Below are 18,249 nucleotides of genomic sequence, written 5' to 3' on the forward strand. Positions count from 1 at the left end.
ATATGGAATTTGTTGAACCTCCTAAAGCAACTTGTAGGAAATACAGGTCAGAAATCCTAGTTGAAGGCTGGGGTTGTGCTCAGTGGTTCCATGTGTTTTTAGCTCATGTAAGGCCTTGGGTTTCACAAATAAACTAAGCTGGGCATAGTAGCACATGTCTGAAATACCAGCTAACTGCGAGGCTGAGGGTGGAGGATTGTGAGTTTAAGCTCAGCCTTGGCAACATAGCAAGACCCCATTTCAAAAAATACAATAAAATATTTTTAAGATATGAGATGTAAATAAAAGGGAGCAGATTTTAGAATCTGGTAGAATAGGACTTGGAAGAAATATCTACCAGCTATATGATCCAAACCAAATCATTTGGTATTCTCTTCATGTATATACCAGGAGTAAAAGTACCCACTCTGCAAGACTGATGTAAGGATGAGAAATAATATCCTGAAACTGTGTGACACATAGCAAGTGTTCAATAAGTAATGGGCAACACTATCATCTTTATGCTTGCCTCTGTCCCCAGCCCCCACCCTCCAATTCCTGTGTACTGATGGGTCCGTGTGAATGAATGGGTAGAAAAGTACAGCATTTCATTCATGTTACTGGTCCCTGTTCTGAGCCTTTTGTCACTGTTAGGAGGGGAATAGGAGAAAGAAAAACATATTGAGAACTCTAATCATACTTGTCCTTGGAGATTGATAATTAGTTCATTTAAAAACTCATTGCTCCTGCCTTAGAAGGTAGCTATACTTTTCAAAGGATGATGGATGAGGGAAGTGAATGAACAGGCTGGCTTATTCAAAATATCTCACATCATTTTACAGTGATTCAGCACGGTCGCTTTGGTGTAGCAATTGTTTGTAGAAAGCATTTTTCACAACTACATCCAATATGTCTTACTTATTGGTGAAAAGAATTGTACCAGTGGCATCTGCAGATGAAGAACAAGAGGAAGAAAGGCAACGAGCAAATAATGAATGGAAAGATTTAGCTGAAGAAACAAAATTGATTTGTTTGTCAGACAACTTGAGAAGTCAAAGCTGGAAATTGGAAGTATGCTCAGAATACCACTTTTTCCTCATCTTTTCAGTTATTTGTAAGAAATTCATGGAACAGGGATCATTTTTCATTTATTATGATATCCTCCAGCAGGTATCACCAGGTACAACACCAGAATGGTGCTCAATTAACTAACGTTTTTAATTTAAGTGCAATAGTAAGAGCAATAGCTTCAGAATAGTTTAAGAAAATGATATGCTAAAAGGCTGACAACCTCATGTCAGAACAATCAATAGACTGGGATGTAAGGTAGTTGATTTCAATTTATTTTTTCAAATGCTGAGCTCTATATATTACCACAGACTTTTACATTTGATTAGGTCTCAGGGAAATAAACCGGCTACAAAAGCCAGCCTCCTGTAGCCTACCACTCCAAAGAGGTCATTCAAGTGTCCATGGGGGTTGAAACTGGACTGGAAGAAAGGGAGGCCATTGAAAAGAAGACTCCTGAAAGAGGAAGAGACTACAAAATTCTCAGTGTCGGGGTTGGGGATTTAACTCAGTGGCACAGTGCCTGCCTGGCAAGCACGAGGTCATGAGTTCGATTCCCCAGTACTGGAAAACAAAAAGAATTCTCAGCATCAAACTTCTGACACTAACTTCCTAAAATAAAACTATGCCTGTGGCCAAATTAATAAGATTAGTATATAAAAGTCATTTTAACTGCCAGCTAATTTCATACATACTATCTTTTTAAAATTCCCATAACAATTCTGAACAGCTGGTATGCTGGGGATAATAAGAATCTCTAAGAGATAAAATAACTAGTAGAAGGTCACATCAAGCCTAACTTACCCCAAAGCCTCTTTTAATTATATTAAACTTACCCAGGCTCATTACTCCTTTTATTAAATATCTTCGATATATACCCAATACTGGCTTTGGCATCACAGAAATCAACAGCATACTCTTAGCATAAATCACTACTATATCTCCAATCACAGTTCAGTACCAGGCACTCCATGATATTTGCCAAATGGTTGTTACAATGGATCAGCCAACAAATGAATGAGTAAATAACTGAATAAAAAGAACAGTTGCTAATTGGGACTATATACCCAGAGATTTCAAGTGGGCATAATGAGTGCAATCTTATGTGGCATATGTAATTTTCTTCACTCCTGAAATGTTAGTTGCAAATGGGAGAATAGTTCAAAGTTACCAATGTGGGAAAAAGTTTGTGAATATAGGCTCAAAAAATTGGTTCTTTGTGAATAGAAAAGAGTAAATAATATAGATCCATATGTTTTTGTTACATAATTTAGAAGTTTACAGACACAAGAAATTGTTTTTGGAATAACAATCACCCTCAGAGCAATAAAATCCTAATGTTTTTATTTAAGTGCTTAGATGCTGAAGAATTATTATTTACTTTAAAATATTTTGACGAAGTTCCAGACAACTCTCATCCAATTTTGTTCATATTAGTTACTCTGTCTCCTTTCCAAAAACAGGAATAGGGTCATGAGGCCTGGTACTGATTGACCGACACAAAAACACATTCTGGGAATGAGATTTTAGGAGCTAAAGTGCACCATTCAAATATGAGATCAGAAACATCACCCCCTTGCTGTATAATGAAGATTTGCACAGATTCTGACAAGGAAATTGCATGTTACCTTGATAGACAATGATCTGAGCCTCCAGCACATCTCACAATCACCCTGTGGTCTCTCAAAATGAGAGGCTTGTGCACAACGTGTGGCTCTAATGACTGCCAAAGGACATCAGACAATTATTTGAAATAGAGCCAGTGTTGTATATCTTCACGATAAACCTGATTGCCATTCATCAAAAAGAAGAATGCTTATGAACGGATGGAGTGGCACAGAAAAAGATTTATGTATCTGATAGAAACTGGATTCAACTGACGTCTCCTGACCAAACTCTTGAATTTTTCATATATTTAAATGAGGTCTGGAGAGTAGTTACTTACAACTATATTGTTGAAATGCCATCACACTGAACATAGAAGCTACAATTAGCCTCAGCTAGAACATTTCATAAAATCATAAATTAAGCCAAAAACTTAGAAAAACGGGCTAGGAGAAATAATGAATGTCTTATTTGTTCCAAAGACAGTAAGCAAATGCATCCCCCCCTTTTTGCCATTTTATCTATGACCTATCTATACCTATATCTATACCTATCTACACCTATCTATACCTATATCTATAGGTATAAAGAAAGGAAGAAAAAAATAAGCTCAATGGAGGTGATGGGTGGAGTCCATTGAAAACATAAGTGTTTCATAAAAGTACTCTAATAAAGTTACTCCAACAAAACCTCACCTACAGAATCACTGGCTAGGGCTGAGGGGGCTAGGGGAATGTAGCTCAGGTGGTAGAACACATGCCATCCACAAGACTCTGTATTTGATCCTCAGAAGCAAAAAAAGAAAAAAAGACAGAGCCACTGGCTAATGAGAGACAGTTTAGAGTCCTTAGGCGACAACTTTGTAATGGCAAAGGTTGTTGAAGTCTATCATTCATTTACTCTAATATTTATGTACCTATTTGTACAAGAAGTTATGTCAGGAACTGTAGAGAAAGTAATGATGAATAGGCACAAGACTTATTCTCAATAACCAATGGAGAAAAACAAAGGAAAACATTTTGGAGAAAACTGATGCAGAGAAAAAGAAATGACTGCTGTGGAAAAACTGGAAAAATTTCTGTGAGAAGCACAGAGCTAGCCAAAGGCAAAGTCACTGTTTGAAACTCTAAGGAACATTATGATTAGCACAAAAAGCCTATTCATAAATTATTGATGGACTAAAGTTCTACCCTGCATCACTATACATTTCCTGGGTATAGAATCAGAGACATTCATCTACAATTCATTTAGAACTACTCCAGATCAGGCTGATTCATCAAGGAACTGATGATCTCAGAAATATTTTATATGTGCATATAAATGTAAGTCTATTGCATCCGTAGACCATACAGCTAATTCACATTTGATTCTCAGCCAATTAAGACTAATAGCCATTTGAGTGGCTCTTGCCAGGCTGTTTATGTACTCCATCAGGTCCTTCTGTCTGCCACTACTTGTGTGCCACTAAATTCTTTGGTTCTAGACAGTTAACAAGAGATGCGCAAGCCACAGTGCTGGAGATTCTACAAAAGACTCAAGATGGTCTTGAAGCAGGTAGTAAGAAGCAGGATGGTAAGAAGCAGGCTTTACTGCAACATCTTCAACTGCCTTTAAGGAGATGGTCTAAGATACCCAGATCAGCAGAAAATTAATTTGGGAAAAATCCTTTGACATGTTGAAGGGCGATGTAAGCCTCCCTGCAACACAGAAAGATATGGAGGATAAATAGAAGAAATTTACAGCCCAGGGGCATATCACAACATCAAGACAGTTGAAAAGGAACAAGGACAACTTCCAAAGACTGACATCAGTAGCACACCCCCTAGGTAACATGCTGTAATACTCATAGCTAAAATTTAGTTAATGTGATCATTTCAGGAACAGTTTTCCCAAGATAAACAGGGGATGCCATTAGGTTAATGCTGGAAGAGGAGGTGGGGGAGGATTCCAAACACTACTGCTATTTTAGCTGCCCAGAAAACCTTGTAATTAAGGATATCTTGGGGTTTGGAAGAAGTCGACTTTATATAAGCAGTAGTTGCTATTGAAGGCAACTGAGTAACAGAAAACTGAATAGAAGAACAAGAATTAATTTTGATTACTATAAAAAAAAAATACCTGGCACAATGTTGGACAATTTTCATTACTGCAAATAAAGTTTGCCTGATTGACTTACCTAATATTTACAAGTCTGGGATAGAAAAGGAACAACAATCCTACAGAGAAATACTGAGACAAAATTGAAGTACTAAAAATGATTGTTTTCTATACAGCAAAGCAGTGGGACATCATGGTGAAAAGAGTAGGTTTTAGAATGAGAAAGAACTGGGACTGAATTCCAGCTCTGTTATTTATCAGTTGAGGAAGTTACATCACCGCTCTGAGCCACAGTTCTATACAGTAGGGGTAACAGCTGTAATTCCTTTGTAGAGATTACTCACCAGTTTGGTTTACCACCTTTAGCGATTATGTAACTATTGCTTTTTGCCTTTTGCAATGTGCGCTCACGCTCACCTCCCACTCTAAAACTGATTTACATGATCAGCTCCATGAAAGCCCAGGACAGAGCCACATCAAATGTTAGCCAGTCTTTATTCTAGACCTCTTACAGATTCAAAGGGAAAGAAACAAAGCAATTATAGGAGTTTCCTTTCGACACAGTGTATAGGAAGCACTATTACTACAGGGACCTGCTAATGTTCTCCCTCTTCCCAACTTTTTCATCCCGGTTCATTAAACACAAAGCTGACAGCATCATCTCTCTAAAGATGCCATCTTTTGCCCATGTATCTTAACTGGCTTCCTAGTGATTACCGAATAAATGCCAAACTCCTTGGTATAGGTTCAAAGTCCCCTTCTACCTGAACTCACTTACTTTAGAGAGTCACACAAATGAACTTTTGAGGAAAGAACAAAGAGTTAACAAAATATTCCCAAAAGGTCTGAGAGAAATCATTTCACAAACAGTGCTATGCACAGAAATGGGGCAGGGTTTTGGTATCTTTAAGTGCTCTGAGAACCTGACAGTTTCTGTCATCAGGGAAAGAGCCACAGTGCACAACACAGGGAAGTTTTAACTCCCAAGAGAAGAAATTCGAAGACTCTGGGAACTAAAAGAAATGAAGTAACCCATTAGAGTACAAATAAATACAAAAGTTAATTAATTTCGTTATGACTTTTGACTTCATTCACTTCCCTGTATATAATCTCCAAGCACCAAACAACTGAAGTAATATCTCACTATAAAATGTGTAACAATCAAGTTAACTATGCATAGAGAGAACTTGATAGAATAAAATCATGCACCACATTGAACGTCTCATTTCCCATCTAACTGTAACAAGCATTTTTTGGAAATTAAGCATTTCTGTCAGCATCATCAAGCCAGGCTTGAGAAGTTATTGGTATCAGCAACCCGGAGTGACAGAAGGGGGCAGTGTTATCACAGTCTCCTGCGATGACCTGTGGTCCTGACTAAGGGAAACTGAAAGGTACCCGGAGTAACACCGTGCACTTAACCGAGATCCTGAGGTGAGTTTCAGTTTTAATTGCTTGTTTCTTTTTACTGGTTAAGTCTTCAGCCCCCAAACTATGTTAGCTTGAGATCTCCCTTGATAATCTTGATATACCCTGCCAAGCCTTCTGAAAAACTGACCCTTTACTGTGCATGACCTCAAGAAATACAAGCTTAAGTAACTATGGAGATACTTATGTTAGTTATAATTGTTTCACCTTTTACAAAAGGATGATGAAAGAAATTCTTCTGTATTGACCATCACAAAAATTGAACGTTATCAGACAAGCTCCGAAGTTTCTCTCTAGTGGTAGTAAAATGGAAATAAGTAGCTATATACTCATTTGCATAAAAACACTCACTGAGAGCCTGTTTACATAAAATAACAGAAAAAAACGGTCTTAGTCCTCCAGATAATTCAGCAGAAAAGTCTAGAGATAAGTTTAGTCTATTGAGGGAGAGGTTAGCTAAGTGTCCCCCTCCAAAAGAAATAAAAGTTCCTAAAGGAATCTGAGGAAGAATGTGGCTGGCTGGCTTCACGGATTAAGATGTGAGGCTGGGTAAGGAATTAGAGGAGATGGCACAACTAGACAAGGCTGCAGTTGCATCTTGAAAGAAAGTTGGAATCTAAAAACCAAAAGCCAAAAGTTCTATCAAAAGGGATAAGAGTAGTGGGAAAATGATGTGTCAGGTATATGTCAAAGGGATGCACAGAGAAGTGTAGAAGTCAGAAAAAGGACAGTACATAGTCAGATCTGGCTGGACAAAAGACAGGCACCTATGAAGGTGCAGCGGCTCGGCTGCCAGGTGGTCTGAACTTAGTCCTGTGTATAAAAGGAGATATTATGAAGTTTGTGACCAAAAATGACAGAAACAAGTCTCTCAACAAGAACCACTTCTACAAGGTGATATACAGCTCATTAACCCTCTGCTTACTATCACCCTTCTCAGTTCGCAGAGGAAGGGCTCCTACCGGTAACTTCAAATCAATAACCCCACCGGAAGTTGCAGCTTTGACACTGAAATTATAATCATGTCAGTTTTTATAGCAGTTTTGCAAAGTATTTCCCCCATACCCCAAGTATGGAAGAAAGGGGAAATAAAGAGAAAAGGAGTTCTATGACCATTTGCCAAGTGAGGTAATACAAATATTTAATGTGCAACCTTGGTGGTAATCAGAGAGGCTCATCCATGGAAGAAAATAAGGATTTTCATTATACTGTGGTGTATATGAACATGTGTGCACTCGTGGGTATTCCCACCCATTCACTCAATGAATACCTGTTGAGATGTTCCAGGAGCCAGGCTGTGTTCTAAGAATTAAGGACATAGCAATAAACACAAAATAGCCAAAACACCTGCCTTTATGAAGTACACATTCTGCATACTAAATTAATAAAAGATCAAATGTCAACTAATAATTACAGTGGAGAAAAATAAAGCCAGATGAGGATATTAATTACCAGGTTGCAAAGGACAGACATTACTATAGCAAGGGGGGAGAGAGCACAAAGGAAGAGGTAGGGAAAAGTATGTCTTTAGCACTTTAAGCTAAAAATGCTTTGTCCAAGCAGGTGAACAAAGAAACATTAAGGGGAGATATTTTCACTTAACAATCAATATTAATAATAATAGATATAATACCAGATACCAATTATTGAATCACTACTAAGCCTTATTTCACTTATTATCTATAGTAACCCAGTAAACTTTATTAGTGTGACACTTCTAGATGCAAGGAAATCAAGGTATCAAGCAGAAAAAAAAGAGAAGGCAGGAAAGGGAAAGAAAGGAAATAAAGAGGGAGAGGGAGAGGAAGAGGAAAGGGGAGGGGTAAGGGAGACAGAGAGACGAAGACCAAGAGTAAAGTTAGCTAAATATCTTGCCAAATGGTCCTACATATTTACATGTAGCATGAGTTTCAGTGTACACAGTCTGACTCCAAAGTCTTAACTTTTAACACTTTTAACTCAGACAATGGAATGGAGTAGAAATAAAGAAGTCATGGACTCCGTTTTGGAACTTTTCAGTCTAGTAAGAGACACAGATTTATTAAACAAATAATCCCAGCTCAGTTATAGGAACTATAATAGAGGTATAATAAAGTTAAGGAGACACAGAGGAAACAGTGATTAAGTGCCTAAGAGTAGGGTGCAGGGTCATCAAAATGCAGGCATATTCATTTGTGTTTATGTAATTCACTGCTCTCTCTGGGCCTGGTTACCCACAAGTAATATTCAGTTTCTTTTTAAGCCACTTTCCGGTGGATTTCCCCAGTCTGTCTTCACAGGTTGTGGTTTGTCAGCCTCATCCTACACACACTGAGTAGCTCTGACACAAGAGCTACATAAAATCTTCAGTCACTTTGGAGAAGGAAGAAAAGTAACAAGATAGCAACTACTTCTCCTGCCCTCCTAAAACAGTAAGGAATATGACAAGCATGTGATTAAAATGACATGCTGAATCATGTTGCAGTGGACGAGAAAAGGGAAAAGACACTGACTCCACCCCAACATGAAAGCAACGTGCATTATGACATAATGTGCTAACTACAAAGTCACTTGGAAAGGAAAACTGTATTCCCTGAACATCCTCATTATCAGCACAATGTGCTCCAAACCTTCAGTCCTTAATTTAAGGTCAACATATGAATATCATAAAGTTCATGAATTCCCTGGAATTGAAAGCAAAGCTCTATGTATATGTTGTACTTTTTCTTTTTAGAAATACCAAAGAGTTTACCCAAATTTCAAAACAGCAAATAGGTGAAGAGCCCCAACCAGGTTAAGAGCTGTGCCTTAAATACTTTCAGAATGGTTACTCCAGCTTTAAGTATTATATAGAATCTGGAATAACATAGAAGTTTCAAAAAACTCTGAGTGAGTGCTTTGATAACATCGTTATTCATAACTTTCACTGAAGTTACAAATCAGTGTTGCAACTCAGGTCCCCATAGATGAGTAGAGGGCATTAACGTGATATACGTATGAGTAAAAGGCATTTGATTACCCTGTACATGGCTGACCTTTATCTTCCACTCAGAACTTCTATATAGAAAGACTAACTCTTCAGAGAAGCAGTCAGTTTAGTAGAGGTGTGTTGCGGGTAGTTCAGCAGAGGTGTTGGGGTAGAGATGTCATTAGACTGAGAACAGTATCTCCTCACCTAGCTGTTATTTTCAAGCTATACACACCTTCCCACCCAAACCTGCTCTACTCCCTACTATTATTCCAGTCCTATTTCTTTTTCTGTTGATACTTTTCCCTTGGGTATATTTGGATCCCTTTTGGTTAGTTGTCTCTTTATTAAATTTGTTCTGTAATCATCAAAGAAATATTGAGACGAATAAAGACTCCTGCACTTCTTTACTGAGCTAGCTGCCCCATGGCAAATTTGAAATGTCCTACCTATTAGCCACTGGCTAGTTGCTTTTGGTTAAATATCTGTCAGGTGCTTGAAAGAGTTTAGGATCAGAAAACTTACTTCCATATGTATAACTCTAAATACCACCATATTATGAATTGTTGAAGCTTCTTTCTCATGTACTTCCTATTGAAAGTCATAAAAAAAAATTCTAAGCCAAGAATTTGGCCTTAATTATTCCTTACTCCTAAATAACAATAATCCTAGGAGAAATAGAGAGCAAATACTTATTAAGTTTTCAGAAGTACCAGCAAAAGACAATTTGTAGAGAAAAAATACTTCAAAAGTAAAACCCAGATGAAATCTAAGATTTGGAAAAATTCATTACCAACCAAAACATTTGCTTAACTCCTAACAAGAAGTCTTTTGGTTGTGACAAGAAGTCTTTTGGTTGTGACAAGAAGCTACACTCTGAGGTAAGACTGCTGTCTGCTAAGCCAACCACCTTTCAGCAGGGCTGAGGAGTGGTTACTTCAGGAACATCTTGTGAAAATATCTTTACATGAAATCTCAACCTGAGGCAGAATATTTATTAGCAGCAATATTCTAAAAAGGGCTCTTGGTAGATCTCCATAAATAGTCTCCTCCTTAAAGTTGTGTTAATTTAACACAACTTAAAGACATCTGTGTAGAATAGTTTTTACAGATGACAATAAAATCCCAGAGAAGATTTAAGTGACAGCATAACTTTGAGGTATGTGAAACAATCTAGAGATCAATTGTCAAAGAAAAAATTTAACAAAAGAATAAACAGTTTAAAAGTCTGTTAGCTTTGTGTTATTAATGATTTAGTGAAGACATCTCAGTTTTACATCTTTCTCCATATATGTTCTATCAATAAAATTTAAATCTGAAGAAAAGGGCACCCAAGGGATATTTTGTCACAGCTATGAAAATAAGCTCTCTCTGTCTATCTCTGTCTCTCTCTGTCTCTGTCTCTCTGTCTTTGTCTCTGACTCTCTCTGTTTCTCTTTATTCTCCTTTTCCCCCCTCATCTCAGCTCTTATCTTTGAAACTTCAAAGTTAATTTGAAGAAAACATTAACATTAAAACTGTTATTATATTTAGGATAATACTTCACTAATTTTTCTATACTTCTTGGTTAGGGAAAAAAAGGCAGTTCTAAGAACAAGATGAAAATGAAGACTGACTATTACCTGAAATTATGCATAATTATGCACAGTAACTATTATTACAATAATGAACTGGTACAATACATTATGTCATTGACAGGTAGAAAATTGTCATAAGTAGTCTGCAATATCCATGGCTAATAATCCAGGGAAAAATGACCCTAGGAAATAGATAAGTTTGTTAGACCTCTCAAATATGTATGTTCAGATTTGTGTTCTATGAACTATTCTTATGTTTATTTGAATATGAATCTTAAAAACTGAAAAGTTCTAATGACTTGGCTTTTTGATGAATGGTAATTTGAGTCATGTTCCTCTCCACTAATGACCAATGTAAGTTTCACAAGGGAAAAAGAATGGTGTTTCCTTTTGTTCAGTAACGCAGCCTGTCCCAAGCATCTAGCATAATGCCTGGAACATAATAGGTGTGCCATAAAGAGTCATTGAACGAATGGAGACATTACTATATCCCTGTCTAGTTTTTCTTTTTTTCATTTCGCTGGTGAAGAAGTTGAAGCCAAGCAAAGCTACAGGGGTAATAGCATAATCTAGTGGTTAAAATGGCTTTAGAACTCAGGTTTACTCATTTCCAGCACTTTAGGTCATCCCCTGTCTCCTTCCCCTTCTTTAATGAGAACTGGCAATTTGTGTAGTTTTCATCAATACATTAAAATATGATACCTCTGAAAAAGGACAATTATAAAATCTCTTCCTTTGATCAGTTTTTCAAGACATTAAAAACTTTAACATATGCTTAATATATTGCTTTTGACACACTATATAGTGGGAGTGTGTTGAAGAAAAAAGGAGGATGCCAGAGGACAGCGTGGGACTTGCTTGAGCAAGCTTGTTCAAAACTTCTTTTGCTTTCTTTTAAGAGGTGAGAATACCATGAAAAAGATCTTGCAGCTATTTCTCAAGATTACAAAACTAGAATATCACTAAAGGATTCTATACATAACAGAGTCAGTGTTTATGGTGATCAATAGTTCTAGCTTATTATTTAAACTTTAAACTATGTTCCCTTAGGCTCTGAACAAGGACACTAATTCCTTACCTTTTCTTTTAAGTTTTTCTATTAGAGTTTAATATAAATTTAGGGCAATAGCATGATATATGTATATGAATATATATATATATATATCTTTTCTTTTATAGCTACAGACTTTATCTATTTAATTTTTTTGAGACAGGGTCTCACTGTGTAGTTCAGGCTGATCTTGAACTCACTATGTAGCCCAAGTCAGCCTCAAAATCATGGCAATCCTCCTGCTTCAGCATCTTGGGGTTACAGGTATGCAACACTATGGCTGGTTAACTATTGACTTTAGATGCCAATATAACTCCTAATTATTACTAGTTTGGTCAGATGAGGCCTCTGATGTCCTTCTTGATAGTTAATGTCAAGGGTTGACATAATTAGTAGATATAAATCAATGAAATCTTTCTTACAGTGTGGGCCATCTGCATTTAATTGTCTACAATATGCAATGCAATCTTATACAGAAGGGGTAGATATCCAGGAAGATAGCACATAAAAGGTATAGATGACATTTTGAAAACACTGGAGATAGGAAAAATAATTTGGCTATGTACACAGATTCTATAGCCAACTGCCTGGATTCCAGTCTTGACTACTGCTCAGCAGCTGTGACACTGAGCAAGTCATTCTTTGTGCTTCCCTGTCTCCCTCCATAAAGTGAGGACAGTAATAGAATCCACCTTATAGGAATGTTTTAAGGATTAAATAAGTTATTATATGTGAGGCAGTTAGAATAGTGCCTGGAGGGGCTGGGGATTTAGCTCAGCGGCAAAAGCGCCTGCCTGGCAAGTGCAAGGTCGCGAGTTCGGTTCCTGGTACCGGAGAAAAACCAAAAAAAACAAACAAACAGAATAGTGCCTGGAACACAATAGGTACAAGTATTAGTCATTATTTTAGCATTATTCATATCTCAGATAAATAATATATCAAACAAAAGGCAATGGCTTTTATCATAGTGCTAAAAGAAAGCAACAGACAAATGTGTCTTTTTACAGCAAAGGACTTGACAAAATGTTTTGCCAAAGATACAAAAGGCCAACCAGCATATGAAAAGATTCCCCACATCACTAATCTTTAGGGAAATGGAAAGACCACAATGAGACATCACTTCCCTCCAGCAAAAAAAAAAAAAAAAAAAACAGAAAAGAGTAAGCATGAACCAGGATGTGGAGAAATTAGAACCCTTGTACACGCTTGCTGATAAAGTAAAATGGTATAGCTCTTATGAAAAACAAAATGGTACTTTCTCAATGAATTAAAAGTAGAATTACCATATGACACAGCACTTTTATGTACAAAAGAATGCAAATCAGGGCTACAGACAGATTTGTATACCCATGTTCATAGCAGCATTTTTCACAATGCCTAAAAAGTGGAAGCAAATATTTTCTGAACACCTACTGCTTGTTAGGCGTACTTCTTGCTTCTCAATAAATAAGACTGCCCTGCCCCTCTGGGGCTTCTTTCTAATGAGGTGTGAGAGAAGAATAATACACAACTTTTAGTTTTAGCTGGATATGTGACATCAAACAACTCCTGCAAATTTTCTGGATCTTATGTTCCTCATCTGTAAAATGAAGTGCATGTGGCAGGGGTGAAATTATACTCTTCCTACTTACATTCCTAAAGATTTGAAAATTATATGTAAATATGGTATTCACCAAAGACATAAAAAACCACTAGGGGGCAAAATGAGCATGGCATACACATTTTACCCGTACAAAGTTCTAGAAACAAATAGGAACATCGCCCTTCATGCATCATGAAAAAAATAAGCAAACAGTGAACATTAGGTATCACCTACTGTAGAGAAAGAGTGCTATGGAATATTTATACAAATGCTTGATTCATAAGTAATGCATTTCATTTACAGACTATGTTTTATGAGGAATAACTATATAAAGCAAAATACTTCATTAGTAAATAAACCTTTAAGTACATATAATAGTAAGACTGTCTACAGAACCACAAAACACCAGTCAACATATTCCACTTTTAAATAGCTCTGACATGTCAGAATCTAATTAATACATTTAGCATACTTTCACTTTTTGTATGGGAGGGTAGATCCTATACTCACTGTTTTACTCATCTTTTAAATATTTTGTCTTATTTTACAATACATCTTAACATACATATAGGTAGTGAAGTGATTACTATAGGTAAGCAATTTGACATAAACATTAACTCACAGTTGTCTGTGGTGTGTGTGTGTATGTGTGTTAGGAGCATCTAAAATCTGACAGAAAATTTCTAGTAGTGTACAATATTATTAACCATAGCCCTGTGGTAGACTTTAGATTTCCTACATAACTGTGTAGTATATGTTTTATCCTATATAACTGTTACTTTGTACACATTGTCCTACATATCCCCAAAACCCTTTCTCCTTCCTTTAGTAACTATTTGTCTCTTTGCTCTATGCATTGAAGTTGTGGAGATGTTTTGATTCCATATATGAGTCATACAGGGTTGGGGATGTAGCTCAGTGATGAAACACTTGCCTAGCATGTGTGAGGCCTTGGGTTCTATCCCCAGTACTAAGAAAGGTGTGTGTGTGTGTGTGTGTGTGTGTGTGTGTGTGTGTGTGTGTGTGAGACCATGCAGTAATTTTCTTTGTCTAGCCTACTTCACTCAATGTCCTTCTACTTCAGCTATGTTGCCAGAATCTTTTTTTTAAGCTAAGTAATATTTTTGTGTGTACAACATAATCATAGTTTCTTTATACAGTTACAGACATATAGGTTGTTTTAATTTTTTGGATACTACAAACAATGCTGCAATAAACATAGTAGTGTAGATGTCTCTACAGAGTGCTGATTTCCTTTGGCTATATACCTAGGTGAGGTATGCCTACTACAGTATCAAGTTTCTCTAAATACAAAAAATACATATGCTGTTCTTTTTCTACTTGCATCTGTTTGGGAAGTGGTAGTTTTAAAACACATTAAGAACCTTTGACAGTCTTACCATCAAAAGTTGGGAGTGCAGTTTCCTTTTTCTATATGACTTGTTTCCAGCTTTAGACTTGTTTCCAGCCAATAGAGAGCATATGAAGTGACGCTGCATGATTTTCAAGGATCGTGTAGAAATGATGACACAACTTCTGGCTGACTCTCCGCATGCTCTTCCTCCCAATCTAGCCACAACGCACTTTGAGAAGGCCCATAACAAGTGGAGAAGCCACGTATAGGTGTTGTGGTTGAGAGTTCCAGCATAGGTTCCACCTACAGACAGCAACACCCACCAGCTGAGCCCTCAGACCTGGTCCAACACTTACTTTTCACAAACAAGCGTGGATGGAAACCAGTGGTGACTTCATCAAGCCAGAAACAGTGAGAATAGGAGATTTCTCAGGTAGGGGATTGTGGGCAACCAGCTTGAAGCAAACCTGCAGAGGAGATAGAAGAATAGGACTTCTTCAAGTTAAAACACAAAGGGGCCAGCCAACACAGCATCTGTAGTGAATGGTATATGGTAGGCTCCCAATAAATATTTGTTAAATAAAGGAATAAACACCAGCATTATTCTATGTCCTACAGTTGGGATACAAAAATACAATATGCCCTCTACCCTAACAGAGTCTTGATTAGATGGGTACCACTACCTACAATCATCTATCAACTGAAAGGCACAGAAATGAGCTGGTGAATCTGACAGTAGTCATTATCAAAAAACACAGATCAAACCCCTTGTCCTGATCACTTTCTATGGACTGTTGGTAAAAGGTCCTCCTCTCTAAATAGGACCAGTTGACAGAACATTTTATAGACCTGACACTGGAAAAATGACAATGACTATAATTTACTAATCCTATATATGCACAGTCTATGGCAGTGATAGTAACCTTTTAGAGACGGAATGCCCAAACTGCAACCCAAATCCCACTGATTTATCATAAACTGCCAACACAGCAATTAAACCTGAACAGGTTTTAGGTTAGAAAAAACAACTCATATATTAACATCTTCTATCTTAAAAGAAAAACAACACACGTGCCCTAGGTTTGCCACCAATGGCGTAGGGCAAGAGAACACTGTATACCACAAGGGTCACATGAGAGATTGCCCTTGGCAATACACTAGTATAGGCTGTGGTCTTAGTACTTAGACGACCCCTGGTTTCCATCAGTGGATGGGATTAGCTTTTTTGAATAATTTCACAAGCTTTTATACGGAGCTGAAACTACTGAGGTTGAAAATCAGGCAGAATGCAGCTGATCTGACAGGGGAACAGCCAGAGTAAGGTCTTTTTCCTCTGATGCTGATCAGGGGACTGATAGCTAGACTTTGGGGCCTTTATCAAAAACATTAATAAGGCAACATTTTAAATTCTAGGCTTAAGATATGTCGCTTTACTTTCTTGGCCTTAGATACTCATTTGTAAAATCGAAGAGTATGGCAAGAATTATCTCCTGTCAACTTTAATTCTCTTTAACTAATACTCTCATTATGTGAAGCCAGTTCAATGAAGAGAGTTTTGGTCATTTTCTAAGTCACTTGCTGTCCTGACTTTCTGTGAATATCAGTCTATTTTCTGTTAACTTTACAGCTGTCTCAGTGAATTCAGGTTGACAGGGCCCTGTCAAAATTTTAACATAAAATAGAGATATTTAATTTCTAAGGAGTGGGAAAGGGAAATGTTACAACATTTAGGACAGAACTCAACTTTAGAATTAAGAGTGTTACAGCAGATCAGGAAGGAAGTACTCATAGAGGCCTAGAAATAGGAACAAAGGAGGTTTATTTAGGCAGTGGAGGACAACCTGACATGGATTCAGAGAATGTCGGCTCTGAGGCTTTGTTTTCTGGGGTCTTATCCTTCACACATTTCTATAGTAGCCACATTACCTCATTTTGGAAATTTATAGGAATTCACAAGGTTTAAGAGCTGTCCCATCACAAGATTTACATATCCCACGAGTGTGTTAGTCAGGCAGGATGCAGTTAGTCTTAGCTCACCCACAGTTTGTCCTATCTGTTCCTCCAGATAACATCTTGTTCCTCTTTTTGTGGGTTTATGGCTAACTAAGAGTGGAGGGGGTGAGAAGTGAGTTTCATCTAAAATTTAAGTGACTTCTAACATGGAGCTGAGAAACAAAATGGAGTCCACCTGTGCCGCATCAGCTATGTCAAGAGAAAGAATGTTTAGAGAGAATCTATGAAGTAAGTAATATTTATAAATCTAAAATAACCTTTTAAATAGAGTTAATCTTTCCAAAATAAAATTTTATCAAGGGTCAAGAAATCTTTATACTCCCTTCCAAAGGGAAGAAATTATCTCAGACAGCAGGGGATTTGTGATTTTCATTAAAATGTACAAAACTAGGACTTCAGGGACAGAGTAAAGAACATCTTGACTGCTTAAAGCAAAATTGAAAGGCAAAATATATTTGTGTTTGACTTCCAGATCTACTTGTGCAGAATTTAATGAAAATCCTAAGTTTTATTTCATGTACCTCTGATTGTTTTAAAATAAATTAATCTTCATTTAAGGAAAAGAATTTGGTGGGTATTATAATCAATAGTCTTATGTATATAAAAAGCATTATAATTAGGTTACAGTAACTTTTCTTTCCAAGGAAGAAAACTGAAAAATTAAAAATGCCTATTTTAAAGTTCAATTTACATTAAAAAAAATCAAACACACAAAATTTTTTTTAAAAAAATCTTTAAGTATCAGTACTCGTAGTCATTAACATTCTCTTTTAGCAAGACTTTACTCTTTTAACTTAATGCCTTTCAATTTGTTTTAGAAATGATGAAAATCAGGGTCTGGGGATTTAGCTCAGCGGCACAGCGCCTGCCTGGCAAGTGTAAGTTCATGATTTCAATTCCCGGTACCAGAAAAAAAAAAAAAAAAAAATGATGAAAATCTTATTCTAGCATTTGCCCTTCTACAAGCACAGGACAAAATTGAAAACCTAAGCAGGGAGCTTACTTTGGGCCAAATGTGCACTGCTTCCAAAAGAAAGAACTAAAAAGGATCTCCTTCCTATGGGTTTTATTCCAAAGGTTTATCACAAATTGCAGTAATGACAAGAAATTGGCCCACGCGTGGTGGTGCCTGCCTCTAATCCCAGTCTTCGGGAGGCTGAGGTGAGGGGATCATCTCAATTTTGGTGCCAGCCTGGGGTATATAGTGAGGTCAAAAACAGCCTGAATTACATAGTAAAACCCTGTCTCAAAATAAAAAAAGATTCAGCATTAACTGTTCCTTTCAATAAACCAATGGACATCAGCAGTAAAATTATTCCAGCTATCCTTGTATACACACATATATTTTTTCCCTTCCTTCTTTCTTTCTTTTCTCCTTTCCCTCATTCATCCCAGTTGTTCCTTCCCTTTGAGTAATTTCTTTCACTTTCACAATATCTATTGTACCTTTCAGGCTTTATTTACTCTTTCAGGTTCTTAAACAAGGGAGATAATGCAATGTTTACACATGCGGGTCTGATTTATTTCACTTATGAGTATCATCTCTAG

General features: G+C 37.0%; 1 protein-coding gene across 3 annotated transcripts in view; it reads right to left on the minus strand.

The window, feature by feature from the left end:
- The window catches only part of Kctd16 (potassium channel tetramerization domain containing 16), a 283,386-nt gene that overhangs the window by 258,576 nt on the left and 6,561 nt on the right, over positions 1-18,249 (minus strand). For all 3 annotated transcript variants that reach the window (XM_013512335.1, XM_013512333.1, XM_013512334.1), the window contains exon 2: positions 14,735-15,155. The gene's annotated coding sequence lies outside the window, so the exon portion shown is untranslated. The remainder of the gene's footprint in view (positions 1-14,734; positions 15,156-18,249) is intronic.

The sequence above is a fragment of the Chinchilla lanigera genome, unplaced genomic scaffold, assembly GCF_000276665.1.
Source record: "Chinchilla lanigera isolate Chin_1 unplaced genomic scaffold, ChiLan1.0 scaffold00014, whole genome shotgun sequence".
NCBI lineage: Eukaryota > Metazoa > Chordata > Mammalia > Rodentia > Chinchillidae > Chinchilla > Chinchilla lanigera.